This window comes from Canis lupus, chromosome X (assembly GCF_011100685.1).
Source record: "Canis lupus familiaris isolate Mischka breed German Shepherd chromosome X, alternate assembly UU_Cfam_GSD_1.0, whole genome shotgun sequence".
Classification (NCBI taxonomy): domain Eukaryota; kingdom Metazoa; phylum Chordata; class Mammalia; order Carnivora; family Canidae; genus Canis; species Canis lupus.
The window spans coordinates 47,067,929-47,092,086 of record NC_049260.1 but is presented as its reverse complement, the minus strand read 5'-3'; the positions used below and the strand labels follow the sequence as shown (position 1 = coordinate 47,092,086).

Sequence of the window (24,158 nt, the reverse complement as noted above, 5' to 3'; positions counted from 1 at the left end):
TAAATAAAATCTTTTTTTTAAAAAAAAGAATATATGTCTAACTGGGATTCCAGAAGTAGCTGAAAGAGAGAGATAAGACCACAAAGTATATTTGAACAAATTGTAGCAGAGAATATCCCTCTTCTGGGGAAGGCAACAGGCATTCAGATCCAAGAAGTAGAGGGATTCCCCCCCAAAAAAAATCAATAAAAAATTCAACAAATTGACATTTAATACTGAAATTTTCAAATTTCAAAGATAAAGGGAAAATTATTAAAGCAGCTCGAGACAAGAGATTCTTAACTTATATGGGGAGAAATATCAGATTAATGGCAGACCTCTCCACAGAGACCTGACATGCCAGAAAGGGCTGGCATGATATACACATGGTACTAAACAAAAAAACATGCAGCTAAGAATACTTTATCCAGCAAGGCTGTCATTCAGAATAGAAGTAGAGATAAAGAGCTTCAGGATAGGCAGAACCTGAAAGAATATATGACCATCAAATTGGCTATGCAAGAAATATTAAGGGGGGGGGGATCCTAAAAAAAGAAACAAGGATTCGAAAGAAACAATCGACAAAAACAAGGACTCTCTAGGTAATATGATGACACTAAATTCATATCTTTCAATAGTTACTCTGAATGTGAATGGCCTAATGATCCCATCAAAAGATGTGCAGGATATAGGACTGGATTAAAAAGCAAGACCCATCTATATGCTGTCTAAAAGAGACTCATTTGGGACTTAAGGACACCCCCAGCCTGAAAATGAAAGGATGGAGAGCCATTTACGATTTAAATGGTCCTCAGAAGAAAGCTGGGGCAGCAATCCTCATGTCAGATAAGTTAGAGTTTATATCAAAGACTGTAGTAAGATATGAAGAGGGACAGTATATCATTTTAAAGAGGCTATCCAAGAAGACCTAACAATCATGAATATTTATTTGCCTACTGTGGGAGCCACCAAGTATATCAATAATAACCAAAGTAAAGAGATACTTAAATAAAAATACACTAATAGTAGGGGACTTCCACATGGCTGTCTCACCAAATGACACAACTTCTAAGCAGAATATCATCAAAAGAAACAAGGGCTTTGAATGATACACTAGATCAAATGGATTTCACAGACATATATACAGAACATTCCACGTGAATGTAACTGAATACACATTCTTCTCAAGTACACATGAAACTTACTCCAGACTAGACCACATACCTCAGTGTCCATTGAAAGACGAATGGATAAAGATGATGTGGTATATGTATATAATGGAATATTACTCAGCCTTTATTTATTTTTATTTTTTTTATTGGAGTTCAATTTGCCAACATGTAGCATAACACCCAGTGCTCATCCCATCAAGTGCCCCCCTCAGTGCCATCACCCAGTCACCCTCACCCCCCGCCCAACTCCCTTTCCACCACCCCTTGTTCGTTTCCCAGAGTTAGGAGTCTCTCATGTTCTGTCTCCCTTTCCGATATTTCCCACTCATTTTTTTCTCCTTTCCCCTTTATTCCCTTCCACTATCTTTTATATTCCCCAAATGAATGAGACCATATAATGTTTGTCCTTCTCCAATTGACTTATTTCACTCAGCATAATACCCTCCAGTTCCATCCACGTCAAAGCAAATGGTGGGTATTTGTCCTTTCTAATGGCTGAGTAATATTCCATTGTATGCATAGACCACATCTTCTTTGTCCATTCACCTTTTGATGGACACCGAGGCTCCTTCCACAGTTTGGCTATTGTGGACACTGCTGCTAGAAACATTGGGATGCAGTGTCCGGGTGTTTCACTGCATCTGTATCTCTGGGCTAAATCCTCAACAGTGCAATTGCTGAGTCATAGGGCAGATCTATTTTTCACTCTTTGAGGAACCTCCACACAGTTTTCCAGAGTGGCTGCACCAGTTCCCATTCCGACCAACAGTGCAAGAGGGTTCCCCTTTCTCCACATCCTCTCCAACATTTGTGGTTTCCTGCCTTGTTAATTTTCCCCATTCTCACTGGGGTGAGGTGGTATCTCATTGTGGTTTTGATTGGTATTTCCCTGATGGCCAGTGATGCAGAGCATTTTCTCATGTGCTTGTTGGCCATGTCTATGTCTTCCTCTGTGAGATTTCTGTTCATGTCTTTTGCCCATTTCATGATTGGATTGTTTGTTTCTTTGCTGTTGAATTGAATAAGTGCTTTATAGATCTTGGATAGTAGTCCTTTATCTGATACGTCATTTGCAAATATCTTCTCCCATTCTGTAGGTTGTCTTTTAGTTTTGTTGACTGTTTCTTTTGCTCTGCAAAAGCTTCTTATCTTGATGAAGTCCCAATAGTTCATTTTTGCTTTTGTTTCTCTCGCCCAGAAGCACAATTATAAAGCTACTGGTGGCTCTGGAAAAAAAGCATAAAGGAATCAAGAGACTTCATGACAGCAGAATTTAGATCTAATCAGGCAAAATGAAAAATGAATTAAATGACATGCAATCCAAAAGGGAGGTCCTAACGACAGTGGTTAATGAGGTAAAAGAGAGAGTGAGTGGTATAGAAGACAAGTTAATGGCACAGAAGGAAGCTGAGGTAAAAAGAGAAAAGCAATTAAAAGACCATGAGGTGGGGATCCCTGGGTAGCTTAGTGCTTTAGCGCCTGCCTTAGGCCCAGGGCATGATCCTGGAGTCCTGGGATCGAGTCCCACATCAGGTTCCCTGCATGGAGCCTGTTTCTCCCTCTGCCTGTGTCTCTGTCTCTCTCTCTCTCGCTCTCTCTCAGTCTGAGTCTCTCATGAACAAACAAATATTTTTTTAAAAAAATGAGGAAAGATTAAGGGGAATTAATGACAGCCTCAGAAGGAAAAATCTACATTTAATTAGGGTTCCAGAGAGCACCGAGAGGAATAGAGGGACAGAAAGCATATTTGAACAAATCATAGCTGAGAACTTCCCTAATTTGGGGAGGGAAACAAGCATTCAGATCCAGGAAATAGATGTCGCCCCAAATCAATAAAAACCATTCAACACCTTGACATTTAATAGTGAAACGTGTAAATTCCAAAGATAAAGAGAAAATCCTTAAAGAAGCAAGAAACAAGAGATCCTTAACCTATATGGGGAGAAATATTAGATTAATAGCAGACCTCTCCACAGAGACCTGGCATGCCAGAGAGGGCTGGCAGGATATATTCAGGGTCCTAAATGAGAAAGACACACAGCCAAGAATACTTTATCCAGCAACGCTCTCATTCAGTAGAGAAGGAGACATAAAGAGTTTCCAATATAGGCAGAAACTGAAAGAATATGTGACCACCAGACCAGCTCTGCAAGAAACATTAAGGGGGACCCTGTAAAAGAAAGAGGAAGCCCACGAAATAATCCACAAAAACACAGACTGAATAGGTATTATGATGACACTGAATTCATATCTTTCAATAGTAACTCTGAACCTGAATGGGCTAAATTATCCCTTCAAAAGATGCAGGGTTTAAGACTGGATAAAAAGCAATACCCATCTTTTTGCTGTCTACAAGAGACTCACTTTAGACCTAAGGAAACCTCCAGCCTGAAAATGAAGGGGTGGAGAACCATTTACCATTAAAATGGTCCACAAAAGAAAGCTGAGGTAGCGATCCTCATATCAGATAAATTAAAGTTCATCCCAAAGACTGTAGTACGAAATAAAGAGGGACATTATATCATACTTAAAGGCTCTATCCAACAAGAAGACCTAACAATCATGAATATTTATGCCCATAATGTGGGAGCTGCCAAGTCTGTCAGTCAATTAATAACCAAAGTAAAAACATGCTTCGATAACAATACACTAATAGTAGGAGACTTCAACATGGCACTTTCTGCAAATGACAGATAATCTAAGTACAACATCACCCAAGAAACAGGCGCTTTATTTTTCTTAAAGATTTTATTTATTTATTCATGAAAGACATAGAGAGATAAAGGCAGAGACGTAGGCAGAGGGAGAAGCAGGCTCCAGGCAGGGAGCCTGATGTGGGACGCGATACTGAGACTGCAGGATCTCACCCTGAACCAGGGGCAGGTGCTTAACCGCTGAGCCACCCAGGTGTCCCAAAACAGGAGCTTTGAATGATGCACTGGACCAGATGGATTTTACAGATATAGACAGAACTTTGCATCTGAACACAACTAAATACACATTCTTCTCAGGTGCGCATAGAACTTTCTCCATTATAGACCGCATACTGGGTCACAAATCAGGTCTTAACTGATACCAAAAGATTAGGAATGGCCCTTCATATTTTCAGACCATAATGCTTTGAAACTGGAACTCAATCAGAGGAAGAAATTTGGAAGAAACTCAAACAAGTGGAGGGTAAAGAGCATCCTGCTAAAGGATGAATGGGTCAACCAGGAAAGTAAAGAAGAATTTAAAAATTCATGGAATCTAACGAGAATGAAGATACAACTGTTCAAAATCTTTGGGATACAGCAAAAGCAGTCCTAAGAGGGGAATACGTCACAATACAAGCCTCCCTCAAAAATTTGGAAAAAAAACTCAAATACAAAAACTAATCTCGCACCTAAAGGAACTGGAAAAAGAACAGCAAATAAAACGTACACCAAGCAGAAGAAGAGAGTTAATAAGGATTCGAGCAGAACTCAATGAAATAGTGACCAGAAGAACTGTAGAATAGATCAACAAAATCAGGAGTTGGTTCCTTGAAAGAAGGAATAAGATAGGTAAATCATTAGCCAGCTGTATTAAAAACAAAAGAGAAAAGACTCAAATTAATAAAATCATGATTAAAAAAGGAGAGATCACAACCAATACCAAGGAAATTCAAACGATTTTAAAGACATATTATGAGCAGTTATACACCAATAAATTAGGCAATCTAGAAGAAATGGACGCATTTCTGGAAAAACACAAACTACCAAAACTGGAACAAGAAGAAATACACAACCCGAACAGGCCAATACCCGGGGAAGAAATTGAAGAAATCATCAAAAACATCCTGTCACAAAAGTCCCGGATAGGTGGCTTCCCAGTGGAATTCTATCAAATGTTTAAGGAAACAATACCTATTCTACTAAAGCTGTTCCAAAAGATAGAAAGGGAGAGAATGCTTCCAAACTCGATTTATGAGGCCAGCATCACCTTAATCCCAAAGCCAGAGAACGACCCCACCAAAAAGGAGAATTATAGACTAATATCTCTGATGAAAAGAAATGCAAAAATTCTCAACAACATACTAACCAATTAGATCCAACAGTACATTAAGGAGATGATTCACCATGACCAAGTGGGATTTATCTCTGGGATGCAGGGTTGGTTCATTACTCATAAAACAATCAACATGATAGATCATAACAACAAGAGAAAAAGAGGAAACATATGAGCCTCTCGATACATGCAGAGAAAGCATTTGACAAAAGACAGCATCCTTCCTGATCAAAACTCTTCAAAGTGTAGTTATAGAGGGAACATTCCTCAGCATCTTAAAGCCATCCACGAAAAGCCCACAGCAAATATCATTCTCAAGGGGGAAACACTGGGAACATTTCCCCTAAGATCAGGAAGGCGCCAGAGATGTCCACTCTCACCACTGCTATTCAACATAGTACTAGAAGTCCTAGCCTCAGCAATCAGGCAACAAAAAGAAATAAAAGGCATCCAAATTGGCAAAGAAGAAGTCCAACTCTCCCTCTTTGCAAATGACATGATATTGTACGTAGAAAACCCAAAAGACTCCACCCCAAGATCGCTAGTACTCATACAGCAATTTGGCAGTTTGACAGGATATAAAATCAATGCCCAGAAAACAGTGGCATTTCTATACACGGACAATGAGACTGAAGAAAGAGAGATTGAGGAGTCAATCCCATTTGCAATTGCACCCAGAAACATAAGATAATTAGGAATAAACCTCACCAAAGAGATAAAGGATCTATACCCTAAAAAGTACAGAACACTTCTGAAAGAAATTGAGGAAGACACAAAGAGATGGAAAAATATTCCATGCTGATAGATTGGAAGGATTAATATTGTGAAAATGTCTATGCTACCCAGATCAATTTACACAGTTAATGCAATCCCTATCAAACTACCACGGACTTCAGAGAGTTTGAACAAATCATCTTAATATTTGTGTGGAATCCGAAAAGACCCCGAATAGCCCGGGAAATATTAAAAAAGAAAACCAGAGCCGGGGGCATCGCAATGCTGGATTTCAAGATGTACTACAAAGCTGTGGTCATCAAGCCAGTGTGGTACTGGCACAAAAACAGACACATAGATCAATGGAACAGAATAGAGGACCCAGAAACGGGCCCTCAACATACGGTCAACTATTATTCGACAAAGCAGGAAGTACTATCCACTGGGAAAAGGACAGTCTCTTCAATAAATGGTGCTGGGAAAATTGGACAGCCACGTGCGGAAGAATGAAACTAGACCATTCTCTCATACCATGCACAAAGATAAACTCAAAATGGATGAAAGATCTAAATGTGAGACAAGAATCCACCAAAATCCTAGAGGAGAACACGGGCAACACCCTTTTTAAACTTGGCCACAGCAGCTTCTTGCAACATACATCTATGAAGGCAAGGGAAACAAAAGCAAGAATGAATTATTGGGACTTCATCAAGATCAAAAGCTTCTGCACAGCCAAAGAAACAGTCAACAAAACTAAAAGACAACCTACAGGATGGGAGGAGATATTTGCAAATATATATCATTTGCAGCTTTTAGGGGCTAATATTTCTCCCCATATAAATTAGGGATCTCTTGTCTCTTGCTGCTTTACAGATCTTCTTTTTATCTTTGGAATTTCCAAGTTTCACTATTAAATGTCGAGGTGTTGAATGGCTTTTATTGATTTTAGCGGGGAGCTATCTATCTCCTGGATCTGAATGCCTGTTTCTCTCCCCAAGTTAGGGAAGTTCTCAGCTATGATTTGTTCAAATACACTTTCTGGTCCTCTGTCCCTTTCGGCACCCTCTGGAACCCCAATTCAATGTAGATTTTTCCTTCTGAGGCTGTCATATATTTCCCTTAACCATTCCTCATGGTCTTTGTTTTTGTCTTTTTTTCCTCAGCTTCCTTCCTTGCCATCAACTTGTCTTCTATGTCACTCACTCTTTCTTCTACCTCATTAACCCTTGTCATTGGGGCCTCCTGTTTGGATTGCATCTCATTTAATTGATTTTTATATTTATTTATTTATTCATTTATTTATTTATTTTAATAAATTTATTTTTTATTGGTATTCAATTTGCCAACATATAGAATAACACTCAGTGCTCATCCCGTTAAGTGCCCACCTCAGTGCCTGTCACCCAGTCACCCCCCGCCCCCCCCCCCCCCCCGCCCACCTCCCCTTTCACCACCCCTAGTTCCTTTCCCAGAGTTAGGAGTCTCTCATGTTCCTTTAATTGTTTTTTAATTTAGACCGGATTAGGTCTACATTCTGGAGTCATGAAGTCTCTTGATTCCTTTATGCTTTTTTCTAGCGCCACCAGTAGCTTTATAATTGTGCTTCTGAATTGGCTTTCTGATATCAAATTGTAATGCAAATTCTGTAACTCTTTGGCAGAGAGTACTGGTTTTGATTCTTTGTTTTGTGGTGAGTTCTTTTTCAAGTGATTTTGCTCAGGGCAGAGTGGCTAAAAAGGAGTTGTACTGGAAAAAGGAAGGAAAAAAGAGAAAAAAAAAGAAAAAAGAAAGAAAGAAACAACAAACAAACAAAAAAACCCAACAAGGCGGGATATCCTCTGGTTCTATATACTGTAAATCCCTCGACTTCCCCTGGAGCTTTCCAGCGCTACTTGGTCAAGAACTTGCTCTTCCCTGTCCTTCCTGCTGGTTTTCTTGGGGGTGGGGGTGGGGGTGGGGGCTGCTGTGTTGATCCTCAAGTGTGTGCACCTGGAGGAGCTGCCCCGCCCCCTGCCAGGTGCATGGCTCAGTGGGAGCTGTTTACCCCGTGAGGCCTCTGTTCCCTGGTGGCCCTGCTCTGTCCCAGGCATAGGGTGACACCAGGAGGAACAACCCCACGGTGGCGGCCAGCTCTCCAGCCCTGGATTCAGCTCCTGCTCCTGCAGTAACTACCACAGCTCCCAGTCCGCACTGGCCAGGATGCTCCCGGAGACGGGGGTGGGGGGGGGGTGGGGGGGTGGGGGTGGTGGTGCTGATCTGCACAGCTCGGGGCACCTAGTGGCAGAAGCGTCCTTGCTGTCCTGGGCCCTTCCGGTCTCTGCCTGTCCTGAGGGTATTGCAGGATTCTGGGCTGTGTCCCCTGGCACCCTGGCATCCGGGGCCTGGGCTGCTGGAATCGTATTCATGGGTCCGCAGGTTGAGTTGCTCCCGAGGCCCCGGGGAGGGGAGGGCATGCTTCCGCCCTTTACTGAGCTTGGCCCGAGGTTTGTGACATGCTCTCCCCGGGGCGCACTTCGTTAGTGACCCCGGGAACCTGGAGGCTCCACTGCTCTTCCTGGGTTCCTGCCAGAGTTCCCTGAGAGCACCTTTCCCTGTGGGAAGAATCCGGTGCGGATTTTTAAAGTTCCTGCTTCCCCAGGACTGGGCTTTCCTGTCCTGGAGGCTTTTGCCACCCACCACCCTCCCCAGCTCCTCTCGGGGCCCCTCCCCAACTGGATGGCGGGAGGGAGGGAGGGAGGGAGGGAGGGAGGGGAGGGAGGGAGGGAGGGAGGAGGGAGGGAGGGGAGGGAGGGAGGGAGGGAGGGAGGGAGGAGGGAGGGGGAGGAGGGAGGGAGGGAGGGAGGGAGGAGGGAGGGAGGGAGGAGGGAGGGAGGGAGGGAGGAGGAAGGAAGGAAGGAAGGAAGGAAGGAAAGAAAGAAAGAAGGGAGGGAGGGAGGGAGGGGGAGGGAAGGAGGGAGGGAGGGAGGAGGGAGGGGGAGGAGGGGGAGGGCGGGAGGTAGGGAGGGAGGGAGGGAAGGGGAGGAAGGAAGCGAAGGAAAGAAAGAAAGAAGGGAGGGGGAGGGGAGGAGGGAGGGAGGAGGGAGGGGATGGGTGAGGGGAGGGAGGGAGGGAGGGAGGGAGGGAGGAGGAGAGTGAGGGAGGGTAGGGAGGGAGGGAGGAGGGAGGAGGAGGGTGGGAGTGGAGAGGAGGAAGAGGGAGGAAGGGAGGAAGGGGGGAAGGAAGGAAGGAAGTCAGTTCCTTCCCTCCCTCCCCTCCCTCCCACCTTTCTTTCTTTCTTTCTTTCTTTCTTTCTTTCTTTCTTTCTTTCTTTCTTTCTTTCTTTCTTTCTTTCCTTTCTCTTTCTTTTCTGTCTTCCTACCTTGTTAGAAGCGCAAACTCTTCTCTCTGTAGCATTCCAGCTGTTCTCTCTTTAAATCTCAGGTCAAGTCCGTTGGTTTTCAGGATGATTTGAATATTATCTAGGTAAGTTGGTGGGGACAGGTGACTTGGGGACCCTACTCTTCCACCATCTTGCCCTGCCCGTCTGAGACTTATATTAATTATCTTATAGCAAACTACTTTAACCTGATAACACTAATATTTTTTTACACTTTAACTTTGATCTGATACAAAAATTCTGCACTCTTATTCCTCCTCATATTCATGTTTTTGATGATACAATATATATTGTTTTATTTTCTTATCCATTTTAAAATTATTTTACTGTGCCTAATTTGAATTATTTTCTTTTTTAACGTTTATAATAGAGTTAAAAGTGATTTACATACAGCCATTACAATGTTGAGTATTCTGAGTTTGACTGTATATCTAAATTTACCAATGAGTTTTATACTTTCATATGATTTCATGTTACTAATTAATATCCTTTCATAGTTCCAGCCCACCATTAGAGCATCGAGTTAGCTAACTCTGTTTTCATATAGCTCACTGAGCTTCCTTAAAGCAATTATTTAGAATTTCTGTCAGACAATTTGTAGATCTCCATTTCTCTGGGGATCTACTTGTGTTCCTTTGGTCGTGTCATGTTTCCTTGATATTCTTTGTTCTTTGAAGTCTTGTGTTGCTGTCTATATACTTGAAGATGCAGTCACCTCCTCTAGTCTGTACTGGCTCGGTACGGGAGACATATCTTTACCCGTCAGCCCAGCTAAAGATTCTGAGGTGCATTCAGGTCTTTTCCATGGATGCACTCACTGCATGGAAGTGGGGGGAGATAATTCCTAAAATTGTATAACTTTTCTTGATCCCACGATGCCAGGAAAGGTGCTGAGTGCTCCCTGTTTGTTTTCCATGGATCAGTGTCCTGAAGTTCTCAGGTTTGTATGTCTTCTCCCAATGCTGCATAGTCAAGATGGCTGTCTGCATACTCTCTCAAGCTGTCTGCAGAGACTCCCACTCATCAACTGTAGGGTCACACATGGGAGCTGCCCATGGTGAAAGGAGTGGAGTGCCATCATTTGGAAGCTCCGATGGACCAGTTAGGGGAAGGATCTTCCTGATGGGGTCTGTGAAGCAGCTAGTAAAACCCATGGCTCTTTGTCGAAACGGAACCCTGACTTTTGAGTACCTACCCATTTCTCTTCCCTGCACCCAACTTCTCCCATCCACTAAGACATGATGATCACCTCAGTATTCTTGGAAGGGCGAAAAAGAAGTGGGTTTCTTGGGTAGCAACCTGATTGGATGGGGAAGCTCGCTAAGATTTTACTTCCATCCGTGGGATAAATCATGGGCTGAGAGGAGCTCTCTTGGAACTGAGCTGTGCTTTGGGGGAAGGGTGATGTAAGCAAAGTGAAACTGCACTTCTTACCCTCTTCAGTGTGTCTTTTCATGGACTTTAGGCTCAGATAGTGGGCTGGCTAAAGCGGTCTTTCTCAGGTTGAGAAAGTTCCCCTTGTTCATAATTTGCTAAAACTGTTTATCATAAATGGGTGTTGGATTTTGGATTTTGTCCACTGCTATTGCTGCATCTGTATATGATCATGTGATTTATCTTCCTCAGTCTATTGATATGATAGATTCCATTAACTGATTTTCAAATGTTGAACCAGTCTTAAATACCTGGATAAATCCCAAATAGTCACAGTGTATGGTTGTTTTTATAGATTATTGCATTTGGTTTGCTAATACTTTGTTGAGTATTTTGCATCTGTGTTAGGAGAGAGATTAATCTGTAGTTTTTGTATTTTATAAGGTCTGTATTTGGGCTTGGTATTAAGGTAATGCTGGCCTCTTAGACTGAGTTAGGAAATATTCCACCTGCTCCTATCTTCTGGAGTAGATTGTACAGAATTGGTATAATTTCTTACTTCAATGTATGTTAGAATTCAAAAGCCAACCCATCTTGGCCTGTTGTTTTCTATGTTAGAAGGTTATTAAATATTGAATCGATTCTTAAAATAGATATAGAGCTATTTGGAGTGTCTATTTCCTCTCTATTGTTTCTTGTGTGAGTTTTAGCTGAGTTTGTCTTTCTAGGAATTGCTCATTTCATTGGGTCTGTCAAGGTTATGGGTGTACACTTGTTCATTGTATTACTTTATTATCCTTTCAATACCTATGTAATTGGTAGTGATCTCTCTCTCTCTCATTTTTTAAAAAGATTTTTTAAAGTAAGTTCCACACTCAATGTGGGGCTCAAATTCACAAACCTGAGATCAAGATTCGCATGTTCTACCAACTGAGCCAGCTAGACACTGCTCTCACTTTTGATATTAGCAGTCTGCATCTTTTCTTCCAGAAAGCACGGACAGAGGTTTATCAATTTTGTTTGTCTTTTCTTTTTTTTTTTTAAATTTTATTTATTTATTCATGAGAGCCATACAGAGAGAGAGGCAGAGACATAGGCAGAGGAAGAAGCAGGCCCCCTGTGGGGACCCTGATGTGAGACTTGATTCCAGGTGGGATCACACCCTGAGCCAACGTAGACGCTCAACCACTGAGCCACCCAGGTGCCGCAAGTTCAAACTCCTTACAGGGAAACTAGAAAAAGAAAAGAAAAGTAAACAAAATAACAGCAAAGGAAATAATAAACACCAGGATGGAAGTCATATTGAAAATAGGAAAATAGCAGAGAAAAAAAATTAAATGTAGTTTTTTCAAAACTATTACTGAAATGTATAAGCTCTAGCAATACTGATAGAAATACAAAAGAGAGATGGCACAAATCATCAAAACCAATCATTCCAGAGTCTGCAGCCATGATATGGGAATACCATGAACAACTATATGCTCATAAACTCACTAATTTAGAAGAAATGGAGCAATTCCTCAAAACCCAAAAACTATCAAAACTCATAAAAGATTAAACGGACACCTGAATAGCACTAAAACTATTAAAGGAATTGAAATTTTTAATTTAAAAAATCTTCCAAAAAAAGAGTCCCAGGCCCAGATGATTTAATTGGAAAATTCTATGAATCAGTTAAAGAAGTAACACCAGTCTACACAATCTCTTTCAAAAGAAACAAGGAAGAAAACCTTCCCAACACATTGGATGAGGCCAATATTAACCTGATATGTAAACCAGCTGCAGACTACCAAAAAGTCACTACGTTATCAAATCTCTTATGAACATAGGCACAAAACTGTTAATGAAATATGACCAAATTAAATCCAACACTGTATAAAAACAAATTATACATCTTGACCAGTGGGAGCTTTTCCAGGTATGCAGTGTTGCTGCAACATTCAAAATTCAATTAATGTAATCCAAATAAACTAAATAGTAAAAATAATATGGTTATATCAAGGAACACACAAGGTTACTGACAAAATCCAACATCAAGTCACAGTACAAACTTTCAGAAATTTAGGACAGTGGTGAATTTCCTAAACTTGATAGCATTTAAAAAACAAACAAACAAACAAACAAACAATCCTACAGCTAAGGCTGTCTACAACTAAGTTTGAAAAGAAGGAAATGATGTCTGATCTCTCTACTCTTGCTCAAACAAAACAAAACAAAACAAAACAAAACAAAACAAAACTTAGCCCTTAAAATAAGATAATAAAACTAATTAAAAGCATATTGATGGGAAAAGAAGAAATAAAACTGCCCCTAATTGTAGATAATATTGTCTATATAGAAAATGTATTGAGTGACAGGCATTAAGGAAAGCACGTAATGTGATGAGCACTGGGTGTTATACTAATCGAATTTAAATTAAAAAATAAAGGGGATCCCTGGGTGGCGCAGCGGTTTGACGCCTGCCTTTGGCCCAGGGCGCGATCCAGGAGACCCTGGATCGAATCCCACGTCGGGCTCCCGGTGCATGGAGCCTGCTTCTCCCTCTGCCTGTGTCTCTGCCTCTCTCTCTCTCTCTCTCTCTCTCTCTCTGTGTGACTATCATAAATAAATAAAAATTAAAAAAATAAAAAATAAAAATAAAGAAAATGCCAAGAAATCTACAACAGACCACACACAGAACCAACCAAACAAACAAACAAAAGCAAAAAGAAATGAGTTTCAGTCAGGTCTGAGGATACAAAATCAGCGCTCAGCTTGGCACCTATGCCCACACCTCCTGGCCACAAGCCCTCAGACACTGCTGGCAGCTCTGCCACCCTGTCCTCTGGCTCCTCCTCCAGGGAGAGCACAGGGCGCTGCAGAGCAGAGCAGCAGACCCACGGGGTTCCTGCCTTCTCCCTGGCAGTCAATCAGGGCCCTTTGCTGCAACTGCCTGGGTGGCAATCTCACAACTTGTCTGGTCAGGAGCCCAGCGACAAGGAAGCTGAGTGCCAGTGTGAGCTGCTATGCTTCAAATGGTCTCTGGTGGCAGGGCCCACCCTCCGCATTCCAGAAGTGACCACACACAGCTGGCCTGCTGGTGAAGACTCATTTAGATGGAAACGCTCTACATTGGTCCACGGTTGTGCAAATGACTCAGAACTTACCTGGCATTTTGGTATAGCCAAATGACAGACAAGGAGCTAAAAGTAAGATAATTGAAGACAGTAAAAACCTAAATGAACGTAAGGATTATCAACCAAAAAAGACCCATTGGAGAAAGCAGAGGATGAAAAATAAAATGAAACTGTTTTATTCTCTGTATTTCATGAGGCTTCATGAAATTTAATAAGAAAATATGGTGACTTTTTCTTCAAAGAACTGTGCTTTTCAGTGCCAGTTACATCAAATCAACCAGCCCCTAAGTGTTAACTCTATACTTGGGAGTATGTTATTAAAGATGCTCACATTAGAATGAGACAGAAAAACACCTATCAAAATGTTATGGTTTATTTTTGCATCTCACTAGCATTCATTGGTCTTTACTTTTGGCAAACATGTCCATTATGTTCTATCTCAGGGAATATTGTACTTTTAGGCATTAAGTTTACTAAATACCACATCTGCCTATTTACTGAAACTATTTCCTTTACTTATGGCTTATTGTATCATCCAGCTTTCTTGATAACATGTGCAAATTATTACCTGAATTTCTCTAAAGCCACCAAACTTTTGACATGTAAAGTTATTTAATTTAATTTAATTTAATTTTTTATTTGTAAAGTTATTTTATTTCTTCACAGTAATTTTCCTTTGGATTTCAGTCTTTGCTTGTGTTTTGGGGGATCCAACTATCCACCAAAGCCTGAAGGCACAGAATGCTTATTCTTACCAATATCCTTTCTACTTGTGTATTCAAAGTCACTGTCTGTCATTTCCCATGGTGATGATTTTATTTATGGCTTTTATAATCTCTTGATCAGAAGGTATGACCTTGGTACAGGCTATTGGGATATCTTCCTATAAGGACTGAAACTCTCCTCTATTCTTCTTTTCATCTTTCTAGTTATATTGTGGGCTTTAAAAAAGTACTCCTGACCAAGCTCATTACCTGTTTTCCTGGTAGCTGGTTACCATTTGTCCTCTTTCAAATAATTGTCTTTTTGCTTAAAAAATGTGTGTGTGTGTGTGTGTGTGTGTGTGTGTGTGTGTATTAAGATGAACATTCCCTGGTTATATTTTATCAATAGTTTTCCTATTGCCATGTTTATTGGCTTAATTGACACATCTTAATTTAAGAGATATCACATTATCTGTGGGTATGTTTATCAACTGGAAATGATGCTTCATTCCACTTACAATTTACAATCTGGAGCAAATTGAAAAGCTTATACTAATCATAATTTGTTATATATCAATTATATCTCAAAAAACCTGGAAAATGTTGTTAGTATGCTGCCATAAAACTAATAACCACTATAAGAATCATAATTTTACAAATGGGAAGGCATGATGACTCATAAATCATATTATTTCATTCGTATGTGGGATTTAAGGAACAAAATACAGGAGCACAGAGGAAGAGAGGGAAAAATTAAACAAGATGAAACTACAGAGGGAGACAAATCATAAAAGACTCTTAATCATAGGAAACAAACTGAGGGTTGCTGTAGGGGAAGGGGGGGTGGGGATGGGATAACTGGTGATGGGCATGAAGGAGGGCACATGATATAATGAGCACTAGGTGTTATATATGGCTGATGAAACACTGAACTCTACCTTTGAAACTAGTAACAAACTATATGTTAATTAATTGAATTTAAATTTAAAATAAATAATAAAATAAAAATAAAATTTGAGCACTGTGGAGAAAAAAAGAATAAAGTGGGAGGATTGTAGTTCTGGTCATTTGTTCCAGAATAATGAAAACTATTTTTCACACAGAAATCTGTGCACAAATGTTTATAGCAGCTTTATCTGAAATAGCCAAATCCTGGGAAGGACCCTCTGAAGGATTCAGTGGGTAAATGGCTACACAGATTATGGTGTACCCATGCCATGGAATATTGCTCACCAGTAAGAAATGAACTATTTACATATGCAATTCTATTTGCAGATTGCCAGAGAATGATGGTAAGTGAAAAAAAGCCAATATCAGAAGGTTACATACAGGATTATTCCATTCTTAAAATTACAAAATAAATGTGACACAGGCTGATGGCTGCCAGGTGAGGAATGTTAAGAGTGGAAAGAAAGTGGTCCGGTTGTTAAAAAAAAAAATTAAAAAGGTAATATGACAGATCCCTGTGATGGAAATGTTTTGTAGCCTGCCTATATCAAGGTTGATATCCTTGTCACTATATTATAGTTTTGTGAGATATTTACCATTGGAAGAAATTGAGCAGATGGCAACTGGGCTCTCTGTGTATTATTTCTTTCAACTGCATCTGATTCAACAATGATCCAGAAAAAGAATAAACTTAAATGAAAAGATTACCATGTAATAAAATATGCTACAAATATTCAAGACAACAACAACTCCTCAAAAAGAATAAAGTGGAAGGAATTATTCTACCAATACATTCATATATTATTGGTATATTATTATTTAGCTCCAGTAATCAAAACAGTATGGTGTGGCTGAGGGATAGACACTTGCATAAGTGGACTAGTTCAAGAATCCTCAAATAGATTCACACAAAATGCTGACTTGAATTTTGACAAGAGTGCAAAAGCAATTCAATGGAAGAAGGATGGCGTTTTCAACAAATGGTACTAGAGCAACTAGCACCAGGACTTCCACAGGTCCAAAAAATAAATCATGACTTAAACTTCACACATTATATAAAGTTCATTCAAAACAAATTATGATTTGACAAAGCAGGAAAAGACTATCCACTGGAAAAGGACAGTCTCTTCAATAAATGGTGCTGGGAAAATTGGACAGCCACATGCAGAAGAACGAAACTAGACCATTCTCTTACACCATACACAAGATAAACTCAAAATGGATGAAAGATCTAAATGTGAGATAAGAATCCATCAAAATCCTAGAGGAGAACACAGGCAACACCCTTTTGAACTTGGCCAGAGCAACTTCTTGCAAGATACATCCATGAAGGCAAGAGAAACAAAAGCAGAAATGAATCATTGGGACTTCATCAAGATAAAAAGCTTCTTGCAGAGCAAAAGAAACAGTCCACAAAACTAAAAGAAAACCTACAGATGGGAGAAGATGTTTGCAAATGACCTATCAGATAAAGGGCTAGTATCCGAGATCTATAAAGAACTTATTCAACTCAACAGCAAAGAAACAAACAATCCAATCATGAAATGGGCAAAGACATGAACAGAAATCTCACAGAGGAAGACATAGGCAGGGCCAACAAGCACATGAGAAAATGCTCCGCATCACTGGCCATCAGGGAAATACCAATCAAAACCACAATGAGATACCACCTCACACCAGTGCGAATGGGGAAAATTAACAAGGCAGGAAACCACAAATGTTGGAGAGCATGTGGAGAAAGGGGAACCCTCTTGCACTGTTGGTGGGAATGTGAACTGTTGCAGCCACTCTGGAAGACTGTGTGGAGGTTCCTCAAAGAGTGAAAAATAGATCTGCCCTAGGACCCAGCAATTGCGCTGCTGGGGATTTACCCAAATATACAGATGCAGTGAAACGCCGGGACACCTGCCACCCTGATGTTTATAGCAGCAATGTCCACAATAGCCAAACTGGAAGGAGCCTCGGTGTCCACGAAAGATGATTGGATAAAGAAGATGTGGTATATGTATAAATGGAATATTACTCAGCCATTAGAAACGAGAAATACCCACCCATTTGCTTCAACGTGGATGGGGACTGGAGGGTTATTATGCTGAGTGAAATAAGTCAATCGGAAAAGGACAAACATTTTATGGTCTCATTCATTTGGGGAATATAATAATTCGTTGAAAGGGAATAAAGGGAAAGGAGAGGAAAATGAGTGAAAATATCAGTGAGGGTGACAAAACATGAGAGACCCCTAAACTCTGGGAAATGAACAAGGGGGTAGTGGAAGGGGAGGTGGGCGGGGGGGGTTTGGGTGACTGGGTGATCGGCCTGAGCGGGGGCACTTGGCGGGATGAGCACTGGGTGTATATGCTAAAATGTTGGCAAATTGAACTCCAATAAAAATTTAAAAGATAAATTATGAACATAAAAGGAAAACATAAGGCAAAACAAAAATTTTAAATAGATAGCAAAATCTTTGAAATCTCGGGTTAGGAAATGAGTCCTTAGGCTTGAAACCAAAAGCATGATCCACAAAGAGAAAAATTGATAAACTGAACCTCATCAAAATTAAACACTTTTGCTCTGTGAAAGCCCATGTAAAATTGAAAAGACAAGCTACCGTCTGGGAGGATGTATTTCAAACCATATATTTGACAAAGGATTAGTATTTAGAATATATAAAGAATTCTCAAGAGACCAAAGTTAAAAAGTATATATGCCAACTAGAAAGTGGACAAAAACATGAACAGCCATGTCACTGCAGAGGATATAATGTGGCAAATAATCTCTAAAAAGATAACAAACACCATTAGCCATTAAGAAAGCATATTAAAATGACAATGAACTAGCACTACATATTTGCCACACCGGCCAAAATAATAACAAAATAATACTGACAATACCAAATGCTGGTGAAGGTGTGGAGAATCTGGAGCACTTATACTCATGTGTATTTCTTGGAAACATAAAATGACATTGCCACTCTGCAATACAGTTTGGTAATTTCTTAAAAACTAAATAGACAGTAACTGTACGTCCTAGACATTTTACTCTTGGGCATTTACACCATATAAATAAAAATTAATATTTGCCAAAATTCCGTATAAAAAATGCTCATAGCAACATTGTTGGTAATAGCCAAAAACTAGAAACAGCCCTGATGTCCTTCAAACAGATGAATGGCTAAGCAACCTATGATACATCCATTGCACAGAGTTCTACTCAGCAATAAAAGGAATGAACTATTTTTTGTATATTTTTATTGGAGTTAAATTTGCCAACATATAGCATAACATCCAGTACTCCTCCCATCAAGTGCCCCCCTCAGTGCCCGTCAGCCATTCACCCCAAGCCCCGCCCACCTCCCTTTCCACCACCCCTTGTACATTTCCCAGAGTTAGGAGTAACTCAAGCTCTGTCACCCTCACTGATATTTCCCACTCAATTTCTCTCCTTTCCCCTTTAGTCCCTTTCACTATTTTTATATTTTCCAAATGAATGAGACCATATAATGTTTGTCCTTCTCCGATTGACTTGCTTCACTCAGCATAATACCCTCAACTTCCATCCACATCGAAGCAAATGGTGGGTATATGTCGTTTCTAATGTCTGAGTAATTAATATTCCACTGTATACATACACCACATCTTCTTTATCCATTCTTTCGATGGACACTGAGGCTCCTTGCACAGTTTGGCTATTGTGGACATTGCTGCTATAACCATTGGGATACAGGTGTCCCGGGGATTCACTGCATCTGTATCTTTGGGGTAAATCCCCAACAGTGCAATTGCTGGGTCGTAGGGCAGATCTATTTTTCACTCTTTGAGGAACCTCCACACAGTTTTCCAGAGTGGTTGTACCAGTTCACATTCCCACCAACAGTGCAAGAGGGTTCCCCTTTCTCCACATCCTCTCCAACATTTGTTTCCTGTCTTGTTAATTTTCACGATTCTCACCGGTATGAGGGCACATCTCATTGTGGTTTTGTTTTGTATTTCCCTGATGGCAAGAGATGCCGATCATTTTCTCATGTGCTTGTGGGCCATGTCTATGTCTTCCTCTGTGAGATTTCTGTTCATGTCTTTTGCCCATTTCATGATTGGATTGTTTGTTTCTTTGCTGTTGAGTTGAATAAGTTCTTTATAGATCTTGGATACTAGCCCTTTATCTGATATGTCATTTGCAAATATCTTCTCCCATTCTGTAGGTTGTCTTTTAGTTTTGTGGACTGTTTCTTTCGCCGTGCAGAAGCTTTATACGTTGAATAAGTCTGAATAGTTCATGTCTACTTTTGTTTCCCTTGCCGTCATAGATGTATCTTCCATTAAGTTGTTGTCGCCAAGTTCAAAAAGGCCTGTGTTCTCCTTGAGGATTTTGATGGATTCTTGTCTCACATTTAGATCATTCATCCATTTTGAGTTTATCTTTGTGTATGGTGTAGGAGAATGGTCTAGTGTAGTTCTTCTGCATGTGGCTGTCCAATTTTCCCAGCACCATTTATTGAAGAGACTGTCCTTTTTCCAGTGGATAATATTTCCTGCTTTGTCAGATAATAGTTGACCATATGTTGAGGGCCCGTTTCTGGGTCCTCTATTCTATTCCATTGACCTATGTGTCTGTTTTCGTGCGGGAACACACTGTCTTGATGAGCCCAGCTTTGTAGTACAATCTGAAGTCTGGCATTGTGATGCCCCCAGCTCTGGTTTTCCTTTTTAATATTCCCCTGGCTATTTGGGGTCTTTTCTGACTCCACACAAATCTTAAGATGATTTGTTCCAACTCTCTGAAGAAAGTCCGTGGTAGTTTCATACAAATTGCATTGCATGAGTAAGTTTCCCTGGGTAGCATTGACATTTTCACAATATTAATTCTTCCAATCCAGGAGCATGGAATATTTTTCCATCTCTTTGTGTCTTCCTCCATTTCTTTCAGACGTGTTCTGTAGTTTTTAGGGTACAGATCCTTTACCTCTTTGGTGATGTTTATTCCTAGGTATCTTATGCTTTTGGGTGCCATTGTAAATAGGATTGACTCCTTAATTTCTCTTTCTTCAGTCTCATTGTTGGTGTCTAGAAATGCCACTGACTTCTGGGCATTGATTTTGTATCCTGCCACACTGCCGAATTGCTGTATGAGTTCTAGCAATCTTGTGGTGGAGTCTTTTGGGGTTTCTCTGCACACTATTATGTCATCTGCAAAGAGGGAGAGATGGATGTCTTCTTTGCCAATTTGAATGCCTTTAATGTCTTTTGTTTTCTGATTGCTGAGTCTAGGACTTCTACTACTATGTTGAATAACAGTGCTGGGAAAGGACATCCCTGTCATGTTCCTGATCTAGGGGAAAGGCTCCCAATGTTTCCCCATTGGGAATGATATTTGCTGTGGGCTTTTTGTAGATGGCTTTTAATGTGCTGAAGAATGTTCCCTCTATCCCTACACCCTAAAGAGTTTGGATCTGGAATGGATGCTGTCTTCTGTCAAATGCTTTCTCTTCATCTATTGAGAGGATCATATGGTTCTTGTTTTTTCTCTTGTTGATATGGTCTATCACACTGACTGCTTTATGAGTGTTTAACCAGCCTTGCATTCTGGGGATAAATCCCACTTGGTCATGGTGAATAATCTTCTCAATATACTGTTGGATCCAATAGGCTAGTATCTTGTTGAGAATTTTTGCATCTGTGTTTATCAGGCATATTGGTCTATAATTCTCCTTTTTGGTGGCGTCTTTGTCTGGTATTGGAATTAAGGCGATGCTGGCCTCGGAGAATGAGTTTGGAAGTATTCCATCTCTTTCTATCTTTCCAAACAGCTTTAGTAGAATAGGTATTGTTTCTTCTTTAAACGTTTGATAGAATTCCCCTGGGAAGCCATCTGGCCCTGGGCTTTTGTGTCTCGGGAGGTTTTTGATGACTGCTTCAATTTCCTCCCTGGTTATCGGCCTGTTCAAGGTTTCTATTTCTTCCCGTTCCAGTTTTGGTCGTTTGTGGTTTTACAGGAATGCATCCATTTCTTCTAGATTGCCTAATTTATTGGCGTATAGCTGCTCATCATATGTTTTCAAAATCGTTTGTATTTCCTTTGTACCAGTTGTGATCTCTCCTTTTTCATTGGTGATTTTATTTACTTGAGTCTTTTCTCTTTGTTTTTTAACAATGCTGGCTAATGGTTCATCTATCTTATTAATTCTTTCAAAGAACCACCTCCTGGTTTTGTTGATCTGTTCCACAGTTCTCCTGGTCTCCATTTCATTGAGTTCTGCTTGAATCTTTATTAACTCTCTTCTGCTGGGTGTAGGTTTTATTCGCTGTTCTTTTCCTGTTCCTTTAGGTGGAAGGTTAGCTTGTGTATTTGAGTTTTTTCCAATTTATTGAGGGATGCTTGTATGGCAATGTATTTTCCTCTCAGGACTGCTTTTGCTGTATCCCAAAGATTTTGAACAGTTGTATCTTCATTCTCATTAGTTTCCATGAATTTTTTTTCATTCTTCTCTAATTTCCTGGTTGACCCTTTCATCTTTTAGCAGGATGCTCTTTAACCTTCACGTGTTTGATTTCTTCCAAATTTCTTCTTGTGATTGAGTTCTAGTTTCAAAGAATTATGGTCTGAATATATGCAGGGGATGATCCCAATCTTTTGGTGTTGGTTAAGACCTGATTTGTGACCCAGTATGTGGTCTATTCTGGAGAAAGTTCCATGTGCACTTGAGACGAATGTGTATTGAGTTGTGTTTGGATGTAAAGTTCTGTAAATATCTGTGAAATCCATCTGGTCTGGTGTATCATTTAAAGCTCTTGTTTCTTTGGAGATGTTGTGCGTAGAAAAGCTGTCGTTTGCAGAAAGTTCCGTCTTGAAGTATCCCAGCATTAGTGTATTATTATCTAAGTATGTCTTAACTTTGGTTGTTAATTGATTGATATACTTGGCGGCTCCTACATCAGGGGCATAAATATTCACGATATTTAGATCCTCTTGTTGGATAGGTCCGTTAAGTTTGATATAGTGTCCCGCTATATCTCTTACAACAGTCTTTGGATAAACTTTAATTTATCTGATCTGAGGATGGCTACTCCTGTGTCTTTTGAGGACCATTTGAATGGTAAATTGTTCTCCAACCCTTTTATGTTTAGGGTGTAGATGTCCTTAGGTCTAAAATGAGTCTCTTGTAGACAGCAAATAGATGGGTCTTGCTTTTTATCCATTCTGAAACCCTGCGTCTTTTGATGGGATCATTAAGGCCATTCACGTTCAGAGTTAGTATTGAAAGATATCAATTCAGTGTCATCATGATACCTATTCAGTCCCTGTTTTTGTGGATTGTTTCTTTGGACTTCCTCTTTCTTTTACAGAGTCTCCCTTGTTATTTCTTACAGAGCTGGTTTGGTGGTCACATATTCTTTCAGTTTCTGCCTATCTTGGAAGCTCTTTATCTCTCCTTCTATTCTGAATGAGAGCCTTGCTGGATAGAGGACTCTTGGCTGCATGCTCTTCTCATATAGGACCCTGAATATATCCTGCCAGCCCTTTCTGGCCTGCCAGGTCTCTGTGGAGAAGTCTGCTGTTAATATAGTATTTATCCCTATATGAGTTAGGGATTTCTTGTCTCTTGCTGCTTTAAGGACTTTCTCTTTATCCCTGGAATTTGCAAGTTTCACTCTTAAATGTCAAGGTGTTGAAGGCTTTTACTGATTTTAGGGGGTGGGGAATCTCTCTTTCTCCTCGATCTGAATGCCTGTTTCCCTCCCCAAGTTAGGGAAGTTCTCAGCTATGATTTGTTCAAATACACTTTCTGGTCCTCTGTCCCTTTTGGCACCCTCTGGAACCCCAATTCAATGTAGATTTTTTTCCTTCTGAGGTTGTCATTTATTTCCCTTAACCTTTCTTCACGGTCTTTAATTGTTTTTGTTTTTTGTTTTTTTCTCTTTTCTCCTCAGCTTCCTTCCTAGCAAGGATCACCTTGTCTTCTATGTCACTCATCTTTCTTCTACCTCATTAAGCCTCATCGTTAGGAACTCCAGTTTGAATTGCATCTCATTTAATTGATTTTTAATTTCAGCCTGATTAGATATAAATTCTGCTGTCATGAAGTCTCTTGATTCCTTTATGCTTTTTTCCAGAGCCACCAGGAGCTTTATAATTGTGCTTCTTAATTGTCTTTCTGACATCAAATTGTAATGTAAATTCTGTAACTCTGTGGCAGAGAGTACTGTTTCTGATTCTGTGTTTTCTGGTGAGTTCTTCTTTCTAGTCATTTAGCTCAGTGCAGAGTGGCTGAAAAGGAGTTGTACTGGGAAAAGGAAGAAAAAAAGAAAAAACAAAACAAAACAAAAAACAAGGCAGTATCCTCTGCTTCTATATACTGTAAGTCCCTTGACTCCCCCTGGAGCTTTCTAGCACTGCTCAGTCAAGAACTTGCTCTTCTCCTATCCTTCCAGTTGGGAAGGGGCATGCTGTGCTGATTGTCAGGTGTGTGTACCTGGGGGCGCTGCCCCTACCCCTGCCAGGTGTTGGGCTCAGTGGGAGCTGTTATCCTGTGAGGCCCTGTTCCTTCCCTGGAGGCCCCGCTACATCCCAGGGACAGGGTGACACCAGGAGGGATGACAACACTGGCGTGGCCAGCTCTCCAGCCTGGAGTCGAGACTCCGAAGTAAAACTACTGCAGTCTCCCAGTCGGCACTGCCCTGGATGATCCCGGGGACCGGCGCGGGGGGGGGGGGGGGGGGCGGTGCGGATCTGCATAGCCCGGGGCCTAGCC

The 24,158-nt window shown here is 40.6% G+C and overlaps 1 pseudogene; it reads left to right on the top strand.

Annotated features, from left to right (window-relative positions):
* Nucleotides 1–13,981: 13,981 nt before the first annotated feature.
* Nucleotides 13,982–24,092, top strand: LOC119878111 (annotated as a pseudogene).
* Nucleotides 24,093–24,158: the final 66 nt, after the last annotated feature.